The following is a 23,760-nucleotide window of genomic DNA, read 5'->3' on the forward strand; positions in this document are numbered from 1 at the left end:
CAGTGTCATCCGTCTTTCTCCTCCTCTGGCCCAGTCTCCACCCCATCCCCCAAGGTCAAAATGTCACCACTCTTTTGTAGCTTCCCCAAATACCCCAAAACATACGAATCCCTTCCCTCTCCTCGGTAGTTTATAGACACCCAGGGCTGTGCTGGTAAATGTTTAACAACCAAGGCCAGATTTGTTGTAGCCTTTGCCAGTTTCCATGGTAGAGAGAGAGTCCCTGCTTTCCTGCAGCGAGGACCCGAAACACAGAGGTGGGAAGAGCTGGGCTTCCTTGCTGCACTGCCATCCTATCCTCTTCAGTCCGGCTCCCCTGGCCAACTACAGAACTCGCGAGAGCAAGCATAGTATCCTCTTCATCTGTGGAACCCCAGCCACCTTCACGGTACCCCCAGCACAGGAGATGGTCCCCAAAGACATGTGGAAAGGGAACCAGATGCAACAGGCAGCTTCTCTGAGACAGGGACATCCATCTGGCCGCGGCCACTGCCACGTGACAAAAGGGGAAAGAACCACTTGGAAAATTAAAAGACTGAGGTTACCTTTTTACCTAATTTAATAACTCTTCCGCAATTATGACAACAATAAGCCTAATGCCATCCTTATCCTGACACTCCCACTTCCAAGCTGTATACAGGTCAGAGTGCAAGACTAGCCTTCTCAAACAGAACCTTTGCTTCATGGATGTATTTGTGAGACAGTCTATTTTCTACTTTTTTTTTTTTTTTGTCTTTTTTTAGGGCTGCACCCATGGTGTATGGAGGTTCCCAGGCCAGGGGGCCAATCGAAGCTGTAGCTGCCGGCCGACACCACAGCAACGCCGGATCCAAGCCATGTCTGCCACCTACACCACAGCTCACAGCAACATCAGATCCCTAACACACTGAGTGAGGCCAGGGATTGAACCCGCATCCTCATGGATATTGGTCGGGTTAACTGCCGAGCCACGATGGGAACTCCTCTACATTTTTTGGCCACACCCATGGCAAGAGGAAATTCCTGGGCCAGAGATCGAACCCACACCACAGCAGTGGCCCCCAAGCTGCAGCAGTGACAATGCCAGGTCCTTAACCTGCTGTGCCACCAGGGAACTCCTATTTTCCATGTTTTTTTATATGAAAGCATCACCCACTTTTGCATCTATATAACATACATCTTATCAGCTATAGATTACAAACTCTCTAGGAGGGATATCTCTGACCATCTCTGATAGGTTCCCGAAAGGGCACCTATGTATGATGGATGGTGGTTCTCTCTCCCATCTTTTTTTTTTTTTTTTTTTTTTTTGCCTTTTTGCCTTTTTGCCTTTTCTTGAGCTGCTCCCGCAGCATATGGAGATTCCCAGGCTAGGGATCTAATTGGAGCTGTAGCCACCGGCCTACACACAGCCACAGCAACGCGGGATCCAAGCCGGGTCTGCAACCCACACCACAGCTCACGCAACACCGGATCCTTCACCCACTGAGCGAGGCCAGGGATCGAACCTGCAACCTCATGGTTCCTAGTCGGATTCGAACCCCTTATATTGAAATTTTTAAAGGAAAAATTATTGTACTAATTTATTTTTTGTTTGTCTTACTTGCGTATTCCAGATTCTGAGGTCACGGAGGGCTGTATACGTCTGGGCTGTCTAAAGAAACAGAACCAAGAGGATACCTCACACACATATTGAAATGTATTTCAAAGACTTGACTTCTGTGATCGTGAGTACTGGCAAGTCTGACGCGAATAGAGCAGGTGGACGGGAGCTCCTTCTATAGTTTTCAGGCAGGAGGTCCCTGGTGGCTTAGTAGTATGCCACTCACTTCTGTGGCTCAGGTTCAACCTCTGGCCCAGGAACTCCTGCATGCCACAGGCACAGCCAAAGAAAAAAAAAGTTATACTAGAGTTTTCAGACACAATTTCTTCTCCCTCAGGGAAACCTCAGTTTTGCTCTTACCGTCTTCAGCTGATGGGATGGAGCCCATCTGCATTATCAAAGATGATTTTCTTTGCTTAGTTAAGCAATTACAGATGCTAACCACGTGTACAAAATACCTCCACAGCAACACCTAGAGTTTGACTGAATAACTATACGCTAGGCTAGCCAAGGGACTGTTGTATGTCTCTGGTAACAATCAGCACAGACGCTATGATCAATTCGTCAATACGTGTTTGCTGAATTGCTGCTAATAATAATTTTAAAACCTCCATGAGTAGAGGGCTCTCTTTATAAATAATGAAATTTTGCCAATAGATTATATACCTCTCAACTGTAACACTAGAAGGTAGGAGCTATCAAATTTGGACATCAAATGATTCCTAACTCATAATTACAGGCCAAGGCTACTATTCATCAAATGTCAGGATAGCATGGAATGATTTTCATACAGAACGACTCACATTTTTGCACCCCCTGTATTCTTTCAATGGAATCCACTTGAAGATGTGTTTTAGCAAAAGGAGGAAAGGAACCAAGAAAGACAAGACAATGGGACTCAGGAAACAGAGAAACCAACATAAAGAGAATACAAAAGTCCAAGAGAATAGATGCAGCAGTCTTAGGAAGGCCCAAGTCTAAATTATGCCAGGAGAATGGAGGATCCCTCCAGGTGGGTTACCAAGGAACAAAATGATACTGACAGATCACATTTAAGGATGAACAGGTATACATAAATATAAGCAAAAAAGTGAGGCCATCATTAACTCCAGGAAAAACAAAAGAATGCCCAAAAAAAGGGAAGCACAGTCATAGCACACTACTGTGGCAGAGACCACTGGGAGCCCATCCAATATCCATCTTGGCCTTGTTTCTTTCTCACAGATCTTCACTTTATGTGGGGGGCAGAAATGTGTTCAGCTGAAGAATATTTCCCAGCCCCCCTTGCAGGTAGGGGTAATCATGGGAAACTATTATGGCCTATGGAAGCGTAACAGAAGCTATTGTGTAGGGCTTCTGGAAGAACTCTTTCAAGGAGACCCACTGATATGCCTTTGGCCTCCTCAGACTTCCTCATCAGGCATATGACTGCAGTGCCTGATACACTGGGGCCCTTCTGTATCCATGCGAAGGCAGTGCATACTAAACTGGGAAAACAGGAAAGGTAGAAGGATCTTGGATTCCTGAGGACATCCTGAAGTCTCCTAATGAGCCCTGATCCTTCATGTTCTATGGGAAAAATAAATGGCTCGTTTGTTTGAGCCCATGTTTTGGAATCTCTGTTACTAGATGAACACAATTCTTAACTGACATGATTATATTAGGAGGAAGTGGGGTGGGGATGTGTGAGAGAGGAAATTCCTTTTTGATATATGTAGGATGTTAAAGATAATGTCTAAAGCTCGCAAACCAAGAAACAGTAGTAAAAACACATTATGGAAAATATGAAAGTACACACCAGAGGAACTTTTACAAGTTGAAAATGATTACTCCTAGAAGGGAGTAGGATGGGGTAGGAATTGCTATTTTTCCTTACAAGTCCTTAATACATTTGTACTTTGCACATGCATTACTTTGATAAAATTTAAATCTAATTAGGAATAAACAAAAAAATCCTTCTGCTTATCAAATTGATTTCTTGTCCTCAAATTCACTTCCTGTAAACTAGCAGTGGTTTTTGTTGTTGTTTTTAGGGCCGCATCTGTGACAAGGAAGTTCCTGGGCCAGGTGTGGAATTGGAGCTGCAGCTGCTGACCTACGCCACAACCACGGCAATGCCAGATCTGAGCCCCATCTGCAACCTACACTGCAGCTTGTGGCAACACCGGATCCTTAACTGGCCAAGCAAGGCCAGGGATCAAACCCGCATCCTCATGGATACTACTCGGGTTCTTAACCCACTGAGCCACAATGGGAACTCCCTAAGCTAGCGGTGTTTTATGATCATCTGGCCCACACCTGACCAAAGAGCCAGGGTAACGCTTGAGAGAAGTTACACGCCTGCTGGCCCATTCTGAACCTCACGGGCAATGTCACCACCTCATGCACATATGCTCTAATTGGCATTTCGTCTTTCTCCCACTACAGATTGCATTTGCTCAGGATTTACGACTGATTTGCCATGTATCGCAAGAAATACGTTTATTAGCCCTGATCTAAACCATTTTAGGCAAACATTCTTCTACAGCTACAGGAATGAAGATTCCACAACCCAGATGCCTTAATAGAGCAACCAAAAATCCCATTTTCTTCTTATTCCGAATTGACATCATTCTTTTTTTTTTTTTTTTGCCTTTAGGGCCGCTCCCGTGGCATATGGAGGTTCCCAGGCTAGGGGTCCAATCGGAGCTGCAGCCACCAGCCTGCATCACAGCCAGAGCAACGCGGGATCCAAGTCGCGTCTACGACCTACACCACAGCTCACGGCAACGCCAGATGCTTAACCCACTGAGCAAGGGCAGGGATCGAACCCGCAACCTCATGGTTCCTAGTCGGATTCGTTAACCACTGCGCCATGATGGGAACTCCCTAATTGACATCATTCTTGATTTAAATCCCCTCCCTTTTTTGGGTGGCCTTATATATGACTAGGAATAGCTGGTTACTGTGCTTCCTATTATTACCATTTGACACCTTATTCTTTTATCGCTCTTACTTTTCTTATGTGAGAAAAGGATTTCTTTTCTCATATATTTAAAGGATTCCTCTCTCAAACCTTTAATATGTCAATGCCCAAAGCTGATTTTTAAACTAGTCATGGAGATTAAAAAAATTAACTTTCGTGAATCAGATCTCAGTTTTTCTGCTAGAAACAAGCACATCGGGCTGGTTCATTGATCAGCACCCTGACAGAAGGTGAACGGAAATTTTAATCAAAAGAAGCTTTGAACGGGATTTATGCTGCTCGCTTGGAAAAAGACAATGCTTTATCCTTTAGATTGGCACTTAGGTGCTCCGAGAGATTGCTGAAATGGCTGTATTTTTTTCTGATGGATGAAAAACCCCTCTCTCACTTCATGCATGATATCAGTGCTTGCTTTAAGATGGCTTTATGAGGGTGGCAACGATAAAAACTACTTAAGAATTATGGCTTACACGTCTTTTTCCTCTGCGAGGCACAGATCAGGGGTGTTTTTTTTTAACTCTCTTTTAATAGCTGAGGAAATAATATTTGCCCTTATTTCATTATAACTACATGAACCATCATGAGCTTTTCCGCTGCTGGAAACCACTTATGAAAAGTCACACATACTGAGATAGGCTTTCCTATAATATTCCCCTGATGCAAGATAAACACATGCATTGTGGCAAGGAAAAAAAAAATGCAAATGCTGAATAGCAGGGCTTTTTCCGCTTTCTCCATGTGCATTAAAGACCTCTCCATGTCTCGGAAACTGCATCCCATTGAGGCTTCATTTTCTTTCTCCTACAATTTCTTCATGTACAAAAGGATTTAGTTTGCCTCTTTTAGACATAGCGGTCACTATCTGAAACTATTTTCATGGGAGCGACGGAAGTAACATCATACAATGGACAAGATGACCCTACTCCCTTGCGTAACGTTCTATCTTTTTGTATCAAAAAGCCTTCCTGACAGTTCTCCTAAGCTGTACCTATGTGTGGGGAACAGATAATTTTGTGGAAGGTCATCTTAGCCACCAACCATTTTGGTGGGACTTATCTTTAACGGGGCAAATTCATCTAACCCAATTAAAGGCATTTAAAAGCAGCTGATACACCACACAGCAAGGGGTCTTGGTTAAATCTTACATGAAAAAGTGGACACCTGCATTAGAGAGATGTGCTATTTAACACAATAAAACCCACCGGCAGGTCTTTGTGCTGAGTGAAAAGGGAGGAAATGAAAGCATCCGCATCTATCCTGGACCAGCGATGCAGGAGGCCCTCTGGAAGGGACAGCTAGTTTATTAGTTGCCTGTGGGAAATTGGAACTCATCCTTCGGACTCCAAACTGTGCTCTTTCCAGCTACACAAGGCTGCTACCCTACCACCTCCTCAAGTATCTCACGGCGCGCCTTCGAGATAAGCTACGCGTCTACCGCTTCATATGGAGACAAACTGAAGCACTTTAACCATCTGTATATACCTTGAAGGGGTCTCTAAATTTAGGCGGTGTTTGTTTGATCATTTGTCCTTAGGTGGGGGGAGGCCCCCATATATATATATATAATATATATATATATATATATATATATATATATATATAATATATATTCCTATGGATGGGATATTCCTCCTGGAAAAAGACGTCACTCTTATGCTATGAAGGGCAGGATGTGGATTTGAAGGCTATTTCTTTATCATTATTATTATTATTAGAGTACAGTTGATTTACAGTGCTGTGTCAATTGCTGCTCTACAGCGTAGTGACCCAGTTTTACATATATATATATATATATATATCATTTTTCTCATACTAGCTTTCATCACGTTCTGAGGGCTCTTTCTTTAGAACTGTGAATAACATTTGCCTTCTCCATTCAGAATTCCCCACTGGCTTTCCCAATGGGATACAGGTCTGTGGTGCAGGTTGGTTGGTTGGTTGGTTGGTTTCCCCTTATTCAAAGCTAATTGGCCCATGAATGCTTGAGCCACTGATTTCATTAGCACCATACAGCCTCTGTAGATCTCTATGAATTGATCTGCATCACTCTCGGGGCATCCAAAAATCCCAAGTGTAGAGACAAGGGCCTCCTATCAGAAAAAGAGGCTGGGGGTTCATGTGCATTAACCTCATACTAACAAAGATATACTGGGACGCCTTCCGTGTGCTTGGACGGCCAATCGCACCTTCAACAAGTATTTACTGAGGGCCCACTAGGTGCAGGTGTTGTTCCAGGCAGTGGAGGGGCAGGTAGACAGGTGCAGGCAGGCTGAGGGTGACCCTCATGAGCACGGCTTCTAGTGGAGGGAGATAGAGATAAATCAACCAATAAATATAAAGGGTGTCTGAGGGTGATGGGGGAAGGGGGAAGGGAGTGCTGGTGGCCGTGGGGAAGGGAAGGTGTGGTTTTGTGTGTGTATGTGTTTGTTTTTTTTTTTGTTTTTGGTTTTTGGTTTTGTTTTTGTTTTTTAGGGCCACGCGCATGGCATACGGAGCTTCCCAGGCTAGGGGTCAAATCAGAGCTGTAGCTGTTGGCCTATACCACAGCCGCAGCCATGCAGGATCTGAGCCGAATCTGCAACCTCCATCCCAGCTCATGGCAACGAGGGATCCTTAATCCACTGAGCAAGGCCAGGGATCGAACCTGCGTCCTCATGGATGCCAGTCAGATTTGTTAACTGCTAAGCCAGGATGGAAACTCCATGTTTTTGTGTTTTTGTTTTTCTCTTTTTAGGGCTGCACCCGCGGCATATGAATGTTCGAATTGGAGCCGAAGCTGCCGGCCTACATCACAGCCACAGCAACGCGGGATCCGAGCCGTGTCTGCGACCTACACTGCAGCACACGGCAACGCTGGATCCTTAACCCACAGAGTGAGGCCAAGGATCAAATCTGCATCCTCATGGATGCTAGTCGGGTTCTTAGCCCACTGAGCCAAGAACTCCAAGGAGATGCTGTATAGGGTGATATTTGAGCAGAGGTCTGAGGAACTGAGGAAGCAAGACTCTCAGCTGTGACTGCAGATGGGGCAGGGTTATCCAGGCAGAGGGAACACTGTCGGCACAGGCTCTGAGACCAGGGCCAACTCAAGGCAAGCGGCCTGTGGTTGTTGGAGAAGAGTAAGGGCAACAGTGGGAGAAGCTGGGGTTTTAGGAACATGTGTGAGTGTGCGTGCGTGTGTGCATGCGTGCATGTGTGTGTGTGTTGCAGGGCAGTGTTTGCAGGTCATGCCGAGTCTAATGGATCATGGGAAGCGCTTTGAGTTTTCCTTGGAGCAAGTCGGAGAGACCTGGAGGATGTGGAGCCGAAGAGTAAAAATAGCCACGTGACTTTGCAGAGTTCAACGTGACGGCGGGGAGGAGAGCTGCCCATCACACAGAAGGAAAGTCACGGAGCAGGCTCTTTGGGTCAACTCGGTACGAGACGGTGGTGGGGCAGACAAGTGTGGCAGTGGAGGCAGGGAAACAGGTAGACCCCGGATGCGCTGTGAAGGGAGAGCAGGTGCGATGTGCAGACGGGTGACTGTGTCAGGTCAACAGGGGAAACTAGGATGACTCCCAAGTTCTTTGCTGGAACAGCTGGAAAAATGAAGTCACCACTTACTGAGATGGGGACGCCATCAGGGGGAGCCTCCCTGCTTCAGTCACCTGTGGCCGGGGGAGTCTGGAGGCATCGTAAGAGGGTCCAGAAAGAAAGACGGTCCAGGCATAGGCGAAGCCGGCCAAAAAGTTTATACTGCATATGGAAAAAACACCCCCTAACCATAAAGACTCGGTTTATTAATCCCAATCAAAATGGAGCACTGTGGCTGGGAACACGGGTTCTGGAACCAGCCTCAGCCCACATGTCAACTCTGACACTTAATAACCGTGAATGTGGCCCATCTGCTTATTCTCCCTCAAAGTTACTGTGATTTGAAGGAAGCGATATATTTTCAGTTAATGTTGTTGAACGTTGACTGAGCGCTTATTCGATGCCAGGTGCCTGTAAGCTCGTTGGGCTCCCCTTTGCCCCACGGAGAATAGGCTCTCATATTATTAGTATCCCATTTTCCAAGAGATAAAACTGAGGCACACCAAGGCCAAGTGTCTTGCCCAGGTCACAGAGCTAAGAGGCCACATATCCCGATTTATATGCTCAGGGGTTGACTGGCCCCTGAAAACATGCTCTTAATCACAGAACTATGAGAATGCGGCACACCGGCACCACCCACAAATCATGGCTTGTTTGATGATGAGGTAACTACTGAAACAATACAAACACCCAATGGTCAGTTTGTACAACTCCACTTGTAATCATCATGTGCCTTGGTTTCTACTGTGTCTCGCCTTCTCCAGCTCTATTCTGGGTACACAGCCTGGGTTCTTCCTTCTGTGGAATGTACCGATATGGTGACACCTTGGCCGAGAACATCAGAACAAGGCATTCATCCTTTGAAAGAGCCCTTTAGAACCTTCTACACTGTGGGTGGGAATGCAAATTGCTGCAACCACTATGGAGAACAGTATGGAGGTTCCTTTAAAAACAGAGCTACTATATGATGCAGCAATTCTACTCCTGGATATATATTTGGAAAAAAATGAAAACTCCAATTCCAAAAAATAGAGCACCCCAATTCACTGCAGCACTATTCACAATAACCAAGAAGCAACCTAAATGTCCACTGACAGATGAATGGAAACAGAAGATGTGGTACATCTATACAATGGAATACTACTCAGCCATTAAAAAGTATGAAATAATGTCATTTGCAGTCATGAGGATGGATCTAGAGATTCTCATACTAAGTGAAGCAAGTCAGAGAAAGACAAATACCATAGGATATCACTTATACGTGGCATCTAAAAAATAATACAAATGAACATATACACAAAACAGAAACAGACTCACAGCTATAGAAAACAACTCTGGTTACCTTAGGGGAAGTGGCAGGAGGGATAAATCAGGAGTATGAATTAACAGATACACACTACATAAAACAGATAAGAAAAAAGTATTTACTGAATATCACAGGGAACTATTTTCAATATCTTGCAATAACCTATCGTGGAAAATAATCTGAAAAATGTATATATGTCTAACTGAATCACTTTGCTGTATACTTGAAACTAGTACAACATTGTAAATCAACTATACTTCAATTTTTTTTTAAAAAAAGCTCCCTTTAAAAACACCCAAGGCACAGGAGTCTTTAAAAGTCAAAAACCCATCACATGGGATTTCCCTGGGGGCCTGGCAGGTTAAGCATCTGGCATTGTCACTGCTGTTCGGTTCAATCCCTGGTCTGGGGACTTCCACCTGCCGTGGGCAGAGCACCCCCCCCCAAAAAAAAAGACCCATCACAAGTGTGCACATGTTGGCTTCTCACTGTCATTTAAGACTGTCACTTCCTGGTGTGTGCCAAAGACGAGGGGCCAGGGAAGAACTGCTCAGATACATGGGCAGGAAGCTCCAGGGTTGGCAACCACCTTCAGAGTTCGTTCTTCCTCCGAATGTTGGAGGTTTGGCCTCTGCCTCAAAGTGCTTGTAGATGGGGTCTGTCCTAAGCCTCGGCACCTTAGTTCGCCCTACTAGTTTCTTTCTTTTTTTTTCGTCTTTTTTTCCTTTTCTAGGGCCGCTCCCTCGGCATATGGAGGTTCCCAGGCTAGGGGTCCAATCAGAGCCGCAGCCGCCGGCCTACACCAGAGCCACAGCAACGCGGGATCCGAGCCCCGTCTGCGACCTACACCACAGCTCATGGCAACGCTAGATCCTTAACCCACTGAGCAAGGGCAGGGATAGAACCAGCAACCTCATGGTTCCTAGTCGGATTCGTTAACCACTGCGCCACGACGGGAACTCCCAGATGTGTTTTTAAATTAATCAGTGCTAGTAATAAAAGATAACATGACCCCTGACGCTTCTGGCAAATACATTCCATCACCAAACATACTATTTTTTTTTTTTTTTTTGGTATTTTAGGGCCCCAGGTGCAGCATATGGAGGTTCCCAGGCTAGGGGTCTAATCGGAGCTACAGCTGCCGGCCTACACCACAGCCCCAGCAACGCCAGATCCAAGCTGTGTCTGCAACCTACACCACATCTCATGGCAATGCCAGATCCTGAACTCACTGAGAGAGACCAGGGATCAAACCTGCGTCCTCATGGATACTGGTCGGATTCGTTCCTGCTGAGCCACAATGGACACTCCCTGTACTATTTTTTAAAATTATAGATTTCTGTTTGTTTTATGGCCACACCCACAGCATATAGAAGTTCCCGGGGCAGGGATCGAATCCCAGCCCCAGTTTCGACTTACACCATAGCTGTGGCAATGCTGGATCCTTAACTCTCTGCACTGGGCTGGGGGATCGAACCGGAGTTGCCAGGGACAACACTGAATCCTTAACCCTGTGCCCCAGCGGGAACGTCTAAAATACAGTCGATTTACAATGTTGTGCCAATTTCTGCTGGATAGCAAAGTGATCTAGTCATGCAAAATAGAGGAAACGCTTCACAAATTTCTATGTCACCCTTGCACAGGGGTCATGCTGATCTTTTCTGTATCATTCCAATTTTAATATTTGTGTTGCTGAAGCGAGCATCAAACATACTGTTTTAATGCTCATGTATCAAAACAAAGGGTCAGACTATTGCACGCTTATTTCTTCTTCTTGTGTATCCTGGGTAAGTCAAACCCGGTGAGCTTCAGTTTCCTTCCTTGTACAATGAAAGGATGAGTTGCCTGGGCGGCCCACTGAAATCACCTGGAGGAGAGTTAGAATAAAATGGTGCCTGGATTTAATTGATCTGGGCTGGGCCTGGGTGGGAAGAGCATCAGAAACTCCCCTGGGGAATTAGAATGAGCCCTGGGGAACTGGAGGTCTGTCTGGATCAGTGGTTCTCAAATTCAAACAAGCATCAGAATCCCTTTGAGGGATTGTTAAACACACAATTACCAGGCCTCACCCCTGAGTTTCTGATTCAGCAAGTCTGGGGTGGGGCCTGGACATTTGCATTTCTGACTGGTTCCCAGGTGGGGCTGATGCTGTTGGTTTGAAAACCACTTCTCTAGATCAGCACCCTCCCCACCCCCTGACCTCCCAGCCTTGGGCCAGATCCTACTACCACCTGCTACTGTATGGCCCACCAGCCGAGGATGGTTTTTTAACATTTCCAAGTGGTTGAAAAAAAAAAATCAAATGCATTCTATTTCCGGTCATGTGAAAAGGATCTGAGATCCAAATTTCAGTGTCTATACATAAAGTTTTACTGGCAGGCAGTCGCCGATCATTAAACAGAGGACCTTGGGTGACTGCGGTATTGCTTACAAAGCCAGCCCTGAATGACACTGGCTACTACAAGCTCTGAGCTTGATGTCTTGACCTTTTGGAACAGATCAGAACGCGCCTTTCACCTTCACATATACCACTTTGGCATCAGGATTATTTTGAGCTAAAGTCAACTGAGAACAAACAGATGCGGGAAGGGTTCTCTGCTCTCCTCTTATTTGTCTAAAATCAGGGCATAAATTTCCTTTTAAGTAAGATGTGCCCCAGCCCCACCAATCACCAGGGAGAAGAGTGACGTATCACGGAAGACAGGGTGTCAACAAGAGGAGTTTGCATCAACAGACTGCACTACAATAGCCCTTATCTTCTAGGAGTGCCTCCATATAGCTCTCCTAGTCGCTTCCTCCCTCGCATTTTATTGTCCCTCGAAGCCCAAACCCTCTCTTCTTTGTGAAAACCATAGAGTCTAGCTACCTCTTTGAATTTCACTCCTTTTATGTGAACTCCAGAGGATGTGACTATACTTAGCACTGTGTGCCTTTTAGCCTGTTAATTTAATTTGCAGGCCCCCGTGACTGAACCTAAGAGGGTAGAGGAAAAGTTTATCCTTCTCGACACTCCTTACCCAAGAGACGGGAGAAGGTAAAATGTGCAGGCTCTTCAGTTCTACAGCACCCCTGTACCTTAGCTTAGTTTGTCATCAGATATGATCAAAAGGCTGAGACCTGGCTTGTCCTTGCAGCCTGCATCACCAGCACACGTTGGAATGAAAGGCCACTCCATCAGGGAGAGCCTCTTAAGTCGGGTCACCTCACAATAAAAAGATTGTGGATTTTTACATGATCTTGTGTCCTTTCTGTTAACAAATACCCATGAAATGATCACCAGGGACCCAGAGGCAGCAAAAACCTCGGGCTCATCGCCGCCGTGTATGTAAACGAAGGCTCTAAGAAAATGGTAGGCATGTGACGGGCAGAAAGAAGAGGAGGGCTGCTGTTTCTTCTTAACTATCTGAAACCCCAAGTTATTTCATGGCATTTTAATAAAAAAATCCCATATGTAAGAACCCTTTGGTGATAAAGAAGGCATGAAAACACATTCTACTGGAAGTGAGCACATACGTTGTAAAAGTTTCTTAAAAGCCCCTTCTCCCCCTGAACCATGCCCCTAATTACATTTAAACCCAAGTAATATCATCCACAGTTAACTAATACGGTTTTATTTCTCCCTGTTTCTTTGAAAAGATGTGTATCCTTTCAGGTAACTATTCCCTTGACAAAGAGGTTGCTATGGATACATTTTTTTTTTTTTAATGGAGTGCTGGCATTTTAAAGCCTGTGCAATTTAGTGAAGTCTACCTGGCCTGAGGGTTATACTAATTTAAGTGCCTGTCTTTAAGGCTCACAATTTTATCTTAATACAGCTGCTCGGTGCCTTTGACATGGGATGTTCGGGAGGGGGGGGGGAGATGGCGTGGGAGTTCCTTAAGGAAAAGCTAGGAAGACAAATGTCACCCGACCCACCTAAATGCAGTTGAATCAGCAGATGCTTCACTTGCCTGGAATCTGTCTGTTCTCGGCATGTTTAATAATGAGTCATGCAATGCATGTGCAAGGCGCCCAGGGCCACGTGATGATTTTCGGTGCCTAAGTCGGGCGTCTTTGTTCAGACAGGCCGCTAATGCAGCCCACAAAGCTGACCTCATGCTACTTCAGTGGGTCTATTTTGCTTTTGCGGCTCAGCCTGAATGTGACACTTAGGAAGTCGATTGTCAGGCACGCAAATTGAGAGAAAAATATGCCACGGGAAATCCCGATGGTTTAAGAAGGCTTTACTCGTGGGCGAAAGACTTCTGGTTCTCTCCTGCCGCTGGGGCAAGATGAAAAGCGGAACCTGCCACACAGAGGGAATCTAGCACTTTCCATGGCATTCCACCTTTCTCCAAGCATGTAGCGAAACAGGCGCCACTTTATGCACTGCGGCTGCCATTCTTCTGCCAGGAAATAAAAGCCACTATGTATCCTACTCCAGTCATGAATTTCGTAGATAAGGATCTCCACCTTTATGATTCCACTTGAGGGGAAATATCAAACATTTCTAATGTTTCCACTCTGGGACTATCACGGCACCAAAGAGTTAGGAAGGCTTCCTGGTACCTTAAGCATGGCTTTTTCAGAGCAAAAGCAATCTCGAAACTTGTATCTGTTACTACAAATAGAAATTAATAAAATACGTATTCATTTTCCTTCAAGTTAAATTGGTTGGCTTTTTTTTTTCCCCTTGGTCCATAATCTGTAGGAAATGAAGCACATGTAAAAAAACATACACTTAAAGTATGCCCTTTTCAATCAGACATGGCATTTTGCAAAAAAAAAAAAAGGCTAGCATGAAAGAATCGCAGTGTTGAAATTCTCCAGATCGTCTATACTCGGATGGCTTTGCCTGCCACAGAACTATTAATTTGGTATTTGTCACGGCTGTAAAACTTTACATCTTTATGTAGTGACTGATTCTCATGGAAGTATACTAATTAGGGTGACATGTAATAATAACATAAAACCAGTTGTTTTCCCTGGGCTGATTTTTGTCTACCACAACAATCATGCCTTTGCTCGGGAAGACTGCAAGCAATTTCACATGAAGAAACTGGTTTCATTCTTCAATTAACAATTTAAATCAGCACTCAGTTGTCCAAGATTAAATACAAAATACATGACAGGCACCGAAACAATTCTGAGTCCTTCTGACTTAACTACAGACATGCCTTTGTTTAATTTTTGGTTGGTCTTGGTAGATAAAGAAAAAGACTTAAAGGAGAAAGACGAAGCGTCCAAAAAATAAAATAAAAAATAAGACAGAGGGAATGGCATGCAAGCAACTCTCAAATGCTGCTAAAATGTGGATGAATAGAAACCATGTGGAAATGAGGATTGTGGAATAAAGTTTTGTTTTTTTTTTAAATCTGCAGAAATGTTCTTTGAAAAGACAGTCACAGAGGCAAGCTGATGAAAAATTAGCCACCGCCAACAGGAGAGCCTTGCGCAGTTCTTGTTTAGTTAAAAGAAAGAGAAGAAGATGAAGAGTTTAAAAATAGAGAAGACAAATAGTAATGTCAAGTCTTGGTCCCCGTAATCAACTATACTAACAGCTGACCACCAGGGAACTGCACTGGGTGAGGACGATTCCAAGCAACGGAGGCCAAAGCGGTCCTTGCAGATTTTCCCCAGGGGGGGTTTGGACCCACAGTGGAAGGAGGATAATGGTCTCAGAGCAGCCTCTGGTGGCTGGATGTCAAAAACTCAAGAAGTCAGAGGCCACCTTACCGGCGATCTTTGTGCCGATGGAAGATACGGTTGAAACAGCTTCAAGGCCATCACCCCCGAATTGACGTGGTCGAAATTAAAATTAACTCATTAGCTTCAAAGACTATCACAGATGATGGAGAGCGTGGAGGCTGATAAGTCGGGCTATTCCGACAAGAGGCAGAATTGTCCTTATGTTTTTCATCCACTCAACACTGCTCGCTACAAGATGATCGCCGACTTTCCTGGCACTGCAAATAAATGATGGACCGGCGGTGACGGATGCCCGAAATTTCAATTTTAATTTGCAGCAAGGGGTGTTTTTAAGCAATCTAAATATTTCCAGTTCTCAAAAAGCTCCGTGTCTGTGTAAGTGAGTGAGTGAATGTGTGTGCTGGGATCTGTCCATTAGAAGCATTTGGGTGCATTTTCTTGTCGCAGCTTCGCAGCTGGAAAACATCTGTTTAGGACAGAGGCTCATAAATTCCATCTGGTAGGTTCCCATTGAGCTATCTCATCTGGGATGTGTCCAAGGGCCCCTTTTCAAAACCTTGAATCTTACAGTGTCGCCTGTGTCAACCGCCCTGTCCAGAAGCGTGCTGCCATGTGCAGCACTGGTTCTGAGCACATCACGTTTACACAACGGGTTAGAATGTTTTGTTCAAAAAGGACTATTTTATGTTCTCAAAAAAGACTTGAAGGTTTCCAACAGAGCCAAGGTGAATAGTCAAACACATATTTGAAAGCTGGTTTCCGTAGGGGTCACTTAACTTGCTTTCTTTTTGCAACAAACTAGCTATTTCCCAGGGCTGCTGGAAGCCATGGAATTCTCAAAGGACCACATCAGCCCCAGCAAAGACCCAAGGGAATTTCTGTGCCTACAATGTTGAAATTATAAAGCCCACTTACTGGATCCCAGTTCAATTAAATATCAACATTAGAATGATCCAGGCCCCTAATGAGTGCCCCCAAATGAGAGAGCATCTATTTAAAAGCACGAGGAATTAACAGTAACGTAGCAACATTAATTTCTTAGTTGTGAAGACGAATAGACCATGGTAATATAAGATTGTGACATTAGGGGAAGCTGGGTGAAGGGTATGTAAGAACTCTATAGATTATCTTTTTTTTTGGCAACTCTTCCATAAATCTAAAAAGGTTCTGAAATCAAAAGTTTATTTTTTAGGGAGTTCCCGTCATGGCGCAGTGGTTAACGAATCCGACTAGGAACCATGAGGTTGCAGGTTCGGTCCCTGCCCTTGCTCAGTGGGTTAACGATCCGGCGTTGCCGTGAGCTGTGGTGTAGGCCGGTGGCTACAGCTCCAATTCAACCCCTAGCCTGGGAACCTCCATATGCCGCAGGAGCGGCCCAAGAAATAGCAACAACAACAACAACAAAAGACAAAAAAAAAAAAGTTTATTTTTTAGAAAGTACAAAAATTGGAGTTCCCATTGTGGCTCAGCGGTAATGAACCTGACTGGTATCCATAAGGATGCAGTTTCCGTTCCTGGCCTCGCTCAGTGGGTTAAGGACTGGCGTTGCTGTGAGCTGTGGTGTAGGGTGCAGATGCAGCTCGGATCCAGCATTGCTGTGGCTGGGGTGTAGGCTGGCCGCTGTAGCTCCAATTTGACCCCTAGCCTTGGAACTTCCATATGCTGCAGGTGTGGCCCTTAAAAAAGCAAAAAAGGAAAAAAGAAAGTACAAAAATTAATATGGGTGAATACACTGAGGGGAAAGGATAGACAAAATTTTCTCTTACACGAGTTCCCTCATGGGCCAGTGGGTTAAGGACCTGGCATTGTTTCTCCTGTGTCAAGGGCTCCATCCTCTACCTGGGAATATCCACATGCCACCATTGCAGCCAAAGAAAAAAATTCTCTTATGGAAGAAAAGGATCACAAACAGGCAATCATTTATTGTTGTTTATTACGTAGTGGGAACTAAACTATATACCTTAATATTCAGTTATTAAAATGATGCCCTTTAAGCGCACTGATAAAGGAATAGTGTTGCCTACTCTACTCTGATTAACAAAAGAACCGATTCTTAAGGAGAAAAAAAAAAATCCCAGACACTGGATGCTTACATTTCAGGAGGAGAACCCCTCTTTATCATTCCTCTCTGTTAGTTTCCTATTTTCTCCTTCCCTGGGGTTTGAGGGCCCCTCCAAACCCTCCCTTTATTCCTTCCTCCATGACATTTCTTGGTCATTACTCATATGTTTGAGTATCAGAATAATTGAGCAGACAAGTATCCAGATACCCAAGTATTTGAATGCAGAGACAATAAAAACCGATACTCAAATATTTGAACTTGGAGATCTCCAATACGTGATATTCCTTTCCATATGAGAAAGCAGGGAAGGAATGTATAGATGTGTATGACTGGGTCACTTTGCTGTGCAGCAGAAATTGGCACCACATTGTAAATCCCACTGTACTTTAATAAAAAAATGTAAAAAAAAAAAAAACAACCCAACAAGCACGCAAGCAGGGAGCAGTCGACCACGTGCTAACCCTAGTTAGAGCCAACCTCAGTCTGGCCACGGGGTCCCAGCGTGAAATCTCTGGACTTGATGAGTTGCTCGTTGGCATTTGTCAAGTAACCTAATTAGCATCTCAGCTATTCTTAGCTCCAGAACAGGGTCCGAAGTTCCCATGATAGTCACACAGCACAATTTCCAAGCGTGACACAAAAACATGATTCCCTTCCCTCCTCGGAAGGTGTGAGATGCACAGACTGTCAGCGTCAATGGCAGGTCTCCAAAGGCCCGGGTCCTCTTAAACCTCTCTTGCCTTCACTCTCCTTCCGCTGAGACCCACTGTCCGTATCACTCATTTAGTTATTGATCCTATCCTATTTGGCATGCGCTTCTCTGCTGCTATTACCATTATTGAAGCCAGACATCTCTTTTGAACTTCTGCCCAGACTTTGTGGGTCCGACTGCATGGCACCCAGCTCTCATGCTTTTTAACCACAACCAGGATGTAGGTGAGGCAGTGCCACATGGTTGAAAGCCCCAGTGAACAGGTGGTCAGCAGTGAGGTCTCCAGTTCTTTCCTGCTTTCTTTCTTTTATTTTCTTCCAGTGCTTTCTGTCACCAGCAAGCTTTGTGTGTCCCAGGGCAACCGGGTTCACTTCTCAGGGTCTCAAAGTCCCCAGGGGGCAACGAGGGGTTGGACTTCATTCAGATCCACCACTAGGGCTCACGAAGTGCCATGCGGGTTGCCTATGTGGCCACCAGCTCAAGCCCTCTCATTGCCACTTCTTCCTCCAGCCACTGCTATGGTGACATAGGCTTCAACATTTTCCCTCGGGTGTGAAAGATGGTGTCTTGCCTCTGGGCGTACCAGGGGCCTCTCGATTCCCGACTTAGGGCTTTTCTGACAGGGCCCGGGGCTCCCATATCTCAGCTCTCTGGTAGGCACAGGCCGGGACCACAGTGAGCTGGGGCCACAGGGGTCTCCTGTCCCCAAGATGAGTTCTGTTTCTTTCTTTCTTTCTTTTTTAGGGCCGCACCCGTGGCATATGGTAGTTCCCAAGCTAGGGGTGGAATTGGAGCTGCAGGCCGCCAGCCTATGCCGCAGCCACAGCAATGCAGGATCTGAGCTGCATCTGCGACCTCCATCACAGCTCATGGCAATGCCGGATCCTTAACCCATTGAGCAAGGCCAGGGATCAAACCTGCGTCCTCATGGATGCTAATCAGATTCGTTTCCTGCTGATCCACGATGGGAACTCCCCCAAGATGAGTTGTGAGATGCGTTTGATAAGCTCCTCAAAACACTCCCTGACAAACCTCCCTTGCCTACAGGAATCCCCAATTTGATAATGCCCTTGGCCCAGCTTTCCTACTCTTTCAGCAACCACCCCCCCGCCCCCGCCACCGTGCTCTGCTGCTCCCTGAAACCACTTCCCACAGAGACTTCCTGCAAGGAGGCGGTGCCTCAGGATCTGCGGGGAGGGGGGGGGGTAAGTGTGGCAGCGGGGGGTACGTGGGGGGGGCATCCAGGCTAAGACAACAGCCTACTCTACATCCGACAGTTTCATCCTTTCCTGCTCTAAATCTGGATGGTTCTCCAATTGCTTTGCTGGAAGACTTCAGTTCTGTGCCCTGGTTCCTGTAATAAGAACAGGCTGGGAAGAGGCTGAGCGGCCAGGATAACTGAAAATTACTTCCAGCTTTTCTGCCTGACTTCAAGAGGCCACCGGGCATCAGGTTCTGGGACGGTCCCAGGGTGTATTTGGTTACATCACATGGTGACCTAATATAAGTGGAAGGGAACTATAACAGAGAGTCATTTAAACAGAAATAGGCTAATGAGAAAGACCCAGAAACGGCTCTTTCGTTCCCGTCACCGAGGTGAAGCCAAAAGTTAAGGGAAGGACAGCTTCACCTGCATTTCTGCTCAAAAGAGAGGTTTTTAATGTGCAGGAGAAACTTTTATGGGGGTGGGGGAAACCCACACATGTTGGCAAGTTGCCAAAAAAACGAGAGTGACACGTCACCTCTCCCTGTAGAACCGAACCAAGGGACATTAACAGTCGTTGCAGGGGCAGCGGGGAGGAAAGTATTTCTGGTAAATCAAGTTTGGAAAATAATTTAAGCAGTCTCTCTTTTTTTATAAGTGGCAAGTTTTCTCTGAGCCTTCAAAGTATTAACACATACCGTGATTCTTGGAGAGGAAGACTCAGAAAGCAGCATTTTCCCTACTTTTTCTTGCCACAGGCTGTTTTGCAGAACAAGGGGTGGAATAGGCTTAGAGAAGTGAAAAGAAGGCTGTGTCTTTTGGGCATAATTTGACTGTCTTAATTCGAGGATGCAAGAGGTAAATACTTGAGGCTTCTTCTCTCACTATGATCTTGATATGATATTACTGGATAATCCCATATGGAAGCAGATTTCTAGTTACACAGAAACTCTTGGCGTTCCCATCGTGGCACAGCAGAAACAAATCTGACTAGGAACTATGAGGTTGCGGGTTCGATCCCTGGCCTCGCTCGGTGGGTTCAGCATCCAGTGTTGCCGAGAGCTGTGGCATAGGTTGCAGACGTGGCTTGGATCTGGTGTGACTGTGGCTCTGGTGTAGGCTGGCAGCAGCAGCTCTGATTCAACCCCTAGCCTGGGAACCTCCATATGCCATGGGGGCGGCCCTAAAAAGACAAAAGACCAAAAAAAAAAAAAATTACAATAAAAGAACCTCTTGAGATGTGTCCATTAAAAAATTTCTGGATACGATGTAAGTGAGCTGGTCTCTTTTTGGGGAATTAGGCTTTCTAGAGCCTTTGTCCCATCTCACCTCCGTCCTTCCACCTCAGCATCAACCTGGGAGGTAGGGAGAGGAACGCTGCTTGACTCTTGAGGACAGGAAAGCAACACTGAGCTTGCCGATGTTTCGATGATAGAGGAGACAGAGCCCAGATAGAAGGGCTAAGTCTTCCCGTTCCTGGTCCAGGCGGTTTACCAGCACCCCGTCTGTATGTTGGCATTTGTATTAGTGTGTTTGTTTAACTCACCAATCTATAAAAGAGGCATCACTCTGTATTTTTACTTGCTCTGTGCTCTTTACCCAATAACACTTCCACGAAAGGAAATATATGAGGATGAGAAGGGTCAAGATCATTTCCGGAAAACTGTTACAAGCATTGTGAGTCTTTTAATTGCAGTTGCAAATGGAGAATTAGACTCTAGAAGCGTCGATATATATATATTAAAAAAAGCTAAAATTGTTTTAAAACCCCCAAACCTGAAAGGTAACGAATGAGCGGTTGAAAGGGAAGATTCAAAGGCATTTACTACCCACGTTACCAAAAACAAACAGATAGACTATAATTTGAGGAGAGGCGTGGGTTTAAGGATGCATCTGATTCCATGTGTCCAAAGCAGCGCAGCGCACCTCATCAGAACAATATCACTCAGCCATAAAAAAGAATGACATAATGCCATTTGCAGCAACCTGGATGAACTTAGAGAGTCTCGTACTAAGGGAAGTAAGTCAGAGCAAGATAAACATCATACGATATCACTTATATGTGGAATCTCAAAAAAAAAAAAAAAAAAGGATACAAACGAACTTCCTTGCAGTACAGAAACAGAGTCATAGACTTGGAAAACAAATTTATGGTTACCAAAGGGGATAGGCTGGAGGAGGGATGGACGGGGGGTGTGGAAATGGCACATGCACACCGAGGTACGGGCAGTGACTGGCCAACGGGGACCTGCTGTCTAGCACCGGGAACTCCACCCAATACTCTGCGAACATCTAGGTGGGAAAAGAATCTGAAAGTGAACGGATGTGTGTTCGTGTATAACTAAGTCCCTTTGTTGTACAGCAGAAAAGATCACAACACTGGAAATCAACCATACTTCACGACAACTTTAAAAAAAAAAAAAAAAAAGGAACAATTCCATCCCTTGATGTAGGTGTCTATGGAAAAGAGTCATCGGCGGTCAAGTGCGGTCCTGGGTGATTACTGGAGCATCAGAATGTCAGAATGGTCTTGTGTGCAAGTGAAAGAGCAGAATTATCACACAGTACTCAGCCAGACTCTTCAGTCCTCATTTTAGGGATCTCCTCCAGTTCTCAGCATTTCCTTTTCTTTTTATCTTGCACACATCACCGCAAGCCTGTCATCTTTATGAGAAAGTCTTGAATGAAATTCCTCAGTAGTCTCCAGCCACAGGCTCTAACTATGCTAGTGATGATTTTATTTTCAACTTCGCCTCTGGTAGAAAAATATGACATTCCATGGCCATAAGCCTTTCAAAAAGGTCATACATGTACACATGAGCCGCAACAGGAAGACAGATTTCTCTGAGGTTTTCTCTCTATGGTATTTGATCATGCGTTTTTAGAGCTATGCTACTGCTACAGTGCCACTTTGGGTAAGCCTCTGTTTCAGCTTCATCACCTACCTCTAGGGTTAAGGTAAGAATTAAATGCAACCCATCATTAAACACTGTACAAACATGAAGTCCTCTATTCTTGTAGCTGGGCCACTGTGCTACCCCTGGGAGATTCATAGCTCAGTAAGAGGCTCTTTTTCTTTGACGAGTTCATAATTCACTGGGTGAAAACCAAAAACCAAGTAAGCAAGTACAATGTATCATCATATTGTGATCAATAGTCCCTGGACCATTAAGCAATGATATCTATAGATATACATGAAACTGGCCATCCGAAAATTCACTTTTAGTCCTCCCTCTACCCTTCTCTAGCTGTAGAAACTGAAAAACCAGTTAAACTATTTGAAACTCAGTTTATCCATCTGTAAAGTGAGGGTTGAGTTAAATAAATCCCAAAGGCTGTTGATTCAAACTCGGGCTCTAGCATTTCTCATTTTATCGCTCATTGCTCATACTTGTTTTTTTTTGTTGTTGTTGTTGTTGTTTTTTGTTTTTTGTCTTTTTTTTTTTTTTTGCGATTTCTTTGGGCCGCTCCCGCGGCATATGAGGTTCCCAGGCTAGGGGTCTAATCGGAGCTGCAGCCACGTGCCTACGCCAGAGCCACAGCCACGCGGGATCCGAGCCGAGTCTGCAACCTACACCACAGCTCACGGCAACGCCAGATCCTTCACCCACTGAGCAAGTGCAGGGACCGAACCCGCAACCTCATGGTTCCTAGTCGGATTCGTTAACCACTGCGCCACGACTGGAACTCCTCATTGCTCATACTTGTTAAGGGGGGAGATTGTATCTGGTGGCTGCTTTGGTTGACCACTCTATAGTGATGCCCTTTCATCTTTGTTGACAGCATCCCTTCCCAAGTTTTGTCTGATCTAGGGCAGCAGTATTTTCAGAGATGCGTGCTCTCCTCAACTCCAAGGGGTGACTTAGGAATGTCAAAGCCACAAAAGAGTGTGTGTGTGAAGAATAACTCCACTTCCTGCCTTTGGATATGGGGAGTGAGAAGGTAGTGCTAGGGCAACCCCTTTCCACCCACCAGCTGATGTTAAGACGATTCACTGGGGATGGCAAAATGGAAAACTGAGACACATTAGGATTCTTTTTAAAACAATTTTTTTTTTGGCTTTGGCATGCAGAAGTTTCCAGGATCAAACCCATGTCACAGCAGTGACCCAAGCCACTGCAGTGACAATGCTAGATCCTTAACCCACTGAGCCACCAGGGAACTCCCAGGGTTCTTGATGACACTGTTATGCCAAGGAATTAATCGGTCATGGAACTGTTTGACTTTGTGTTTGGGAGATTAATAACAAAAATCCCATGTTGTTTAAATCACCAAAGGTAGCCAACTATGAGCATGCAATCTGAAAAGCTGAATTACAGTACTTTGAAATGTTTACTAACTACAAGCCAAATTTAATATTATGAGAAAGAGAATTCATTTCAAACCAATAAGAGAATAAAATGAGTGATTCGGGGAAAGAAAAGCCCCTTAATAAATCTGATCTTCAATTTTCTCACCTGTAGAATAGAATCCAAAGTATATCTACCTCATGGAGATATTAGTAAGAATATACCAATTATTGTTAACTAACACACTAATTCTTGTTAACTGTTGTATTATACATGAGAAGGCTGGTATGCCAGAGATGGCTATATGGTCACCCAATACTGTGTTAAATATATTTTTCCTTCCTAGACACACAGGAAGACCATTATTTCCCAGTTTCCC

The 23,760-nt window shown here is 45.0% G+C and overlaps 1 protein-coding gene and 1 non-coding gene across 17 annotated transcripts in view; both read right to left on the bottom strand.

Annotated features, from left to right (window-relative positions):
* MID1 (midline 1) overlaps nucleotides 1-23,760 on the bottom strand; it is a 668,331-nt gene that overhangs the window by 185,236 nt on the left and 459,335 nt on the right. The gene's annotated exons all lie outside the window — the stretch shown is intronic.
* LOC146394469 (U6 spliceosomal RNA) lies at nucleotides 11,025-11,131 on the bottom strand. The gene has a single exon (XR_014835969.1). It is a non-coding gene; the product is annotated as a U6 spliceosomal RNA (small nuclear RNA).

Source organism: Sus scrofa, chromosome X (assembly GCF_054392235.1).
Source record: "Sus scrofa isolate SSC_HxYL_T2T_F1_AM1 chromosome X, Sscrofa_HxYL_maternal_Yorkshire_Landrace_v2.0, whole genome shotgun sequence".
NCBI lineage: Eukaryota > Metazoa > Chordata > Mammalia > Artiodactyla > Suidae > Sus > Sus scrofa.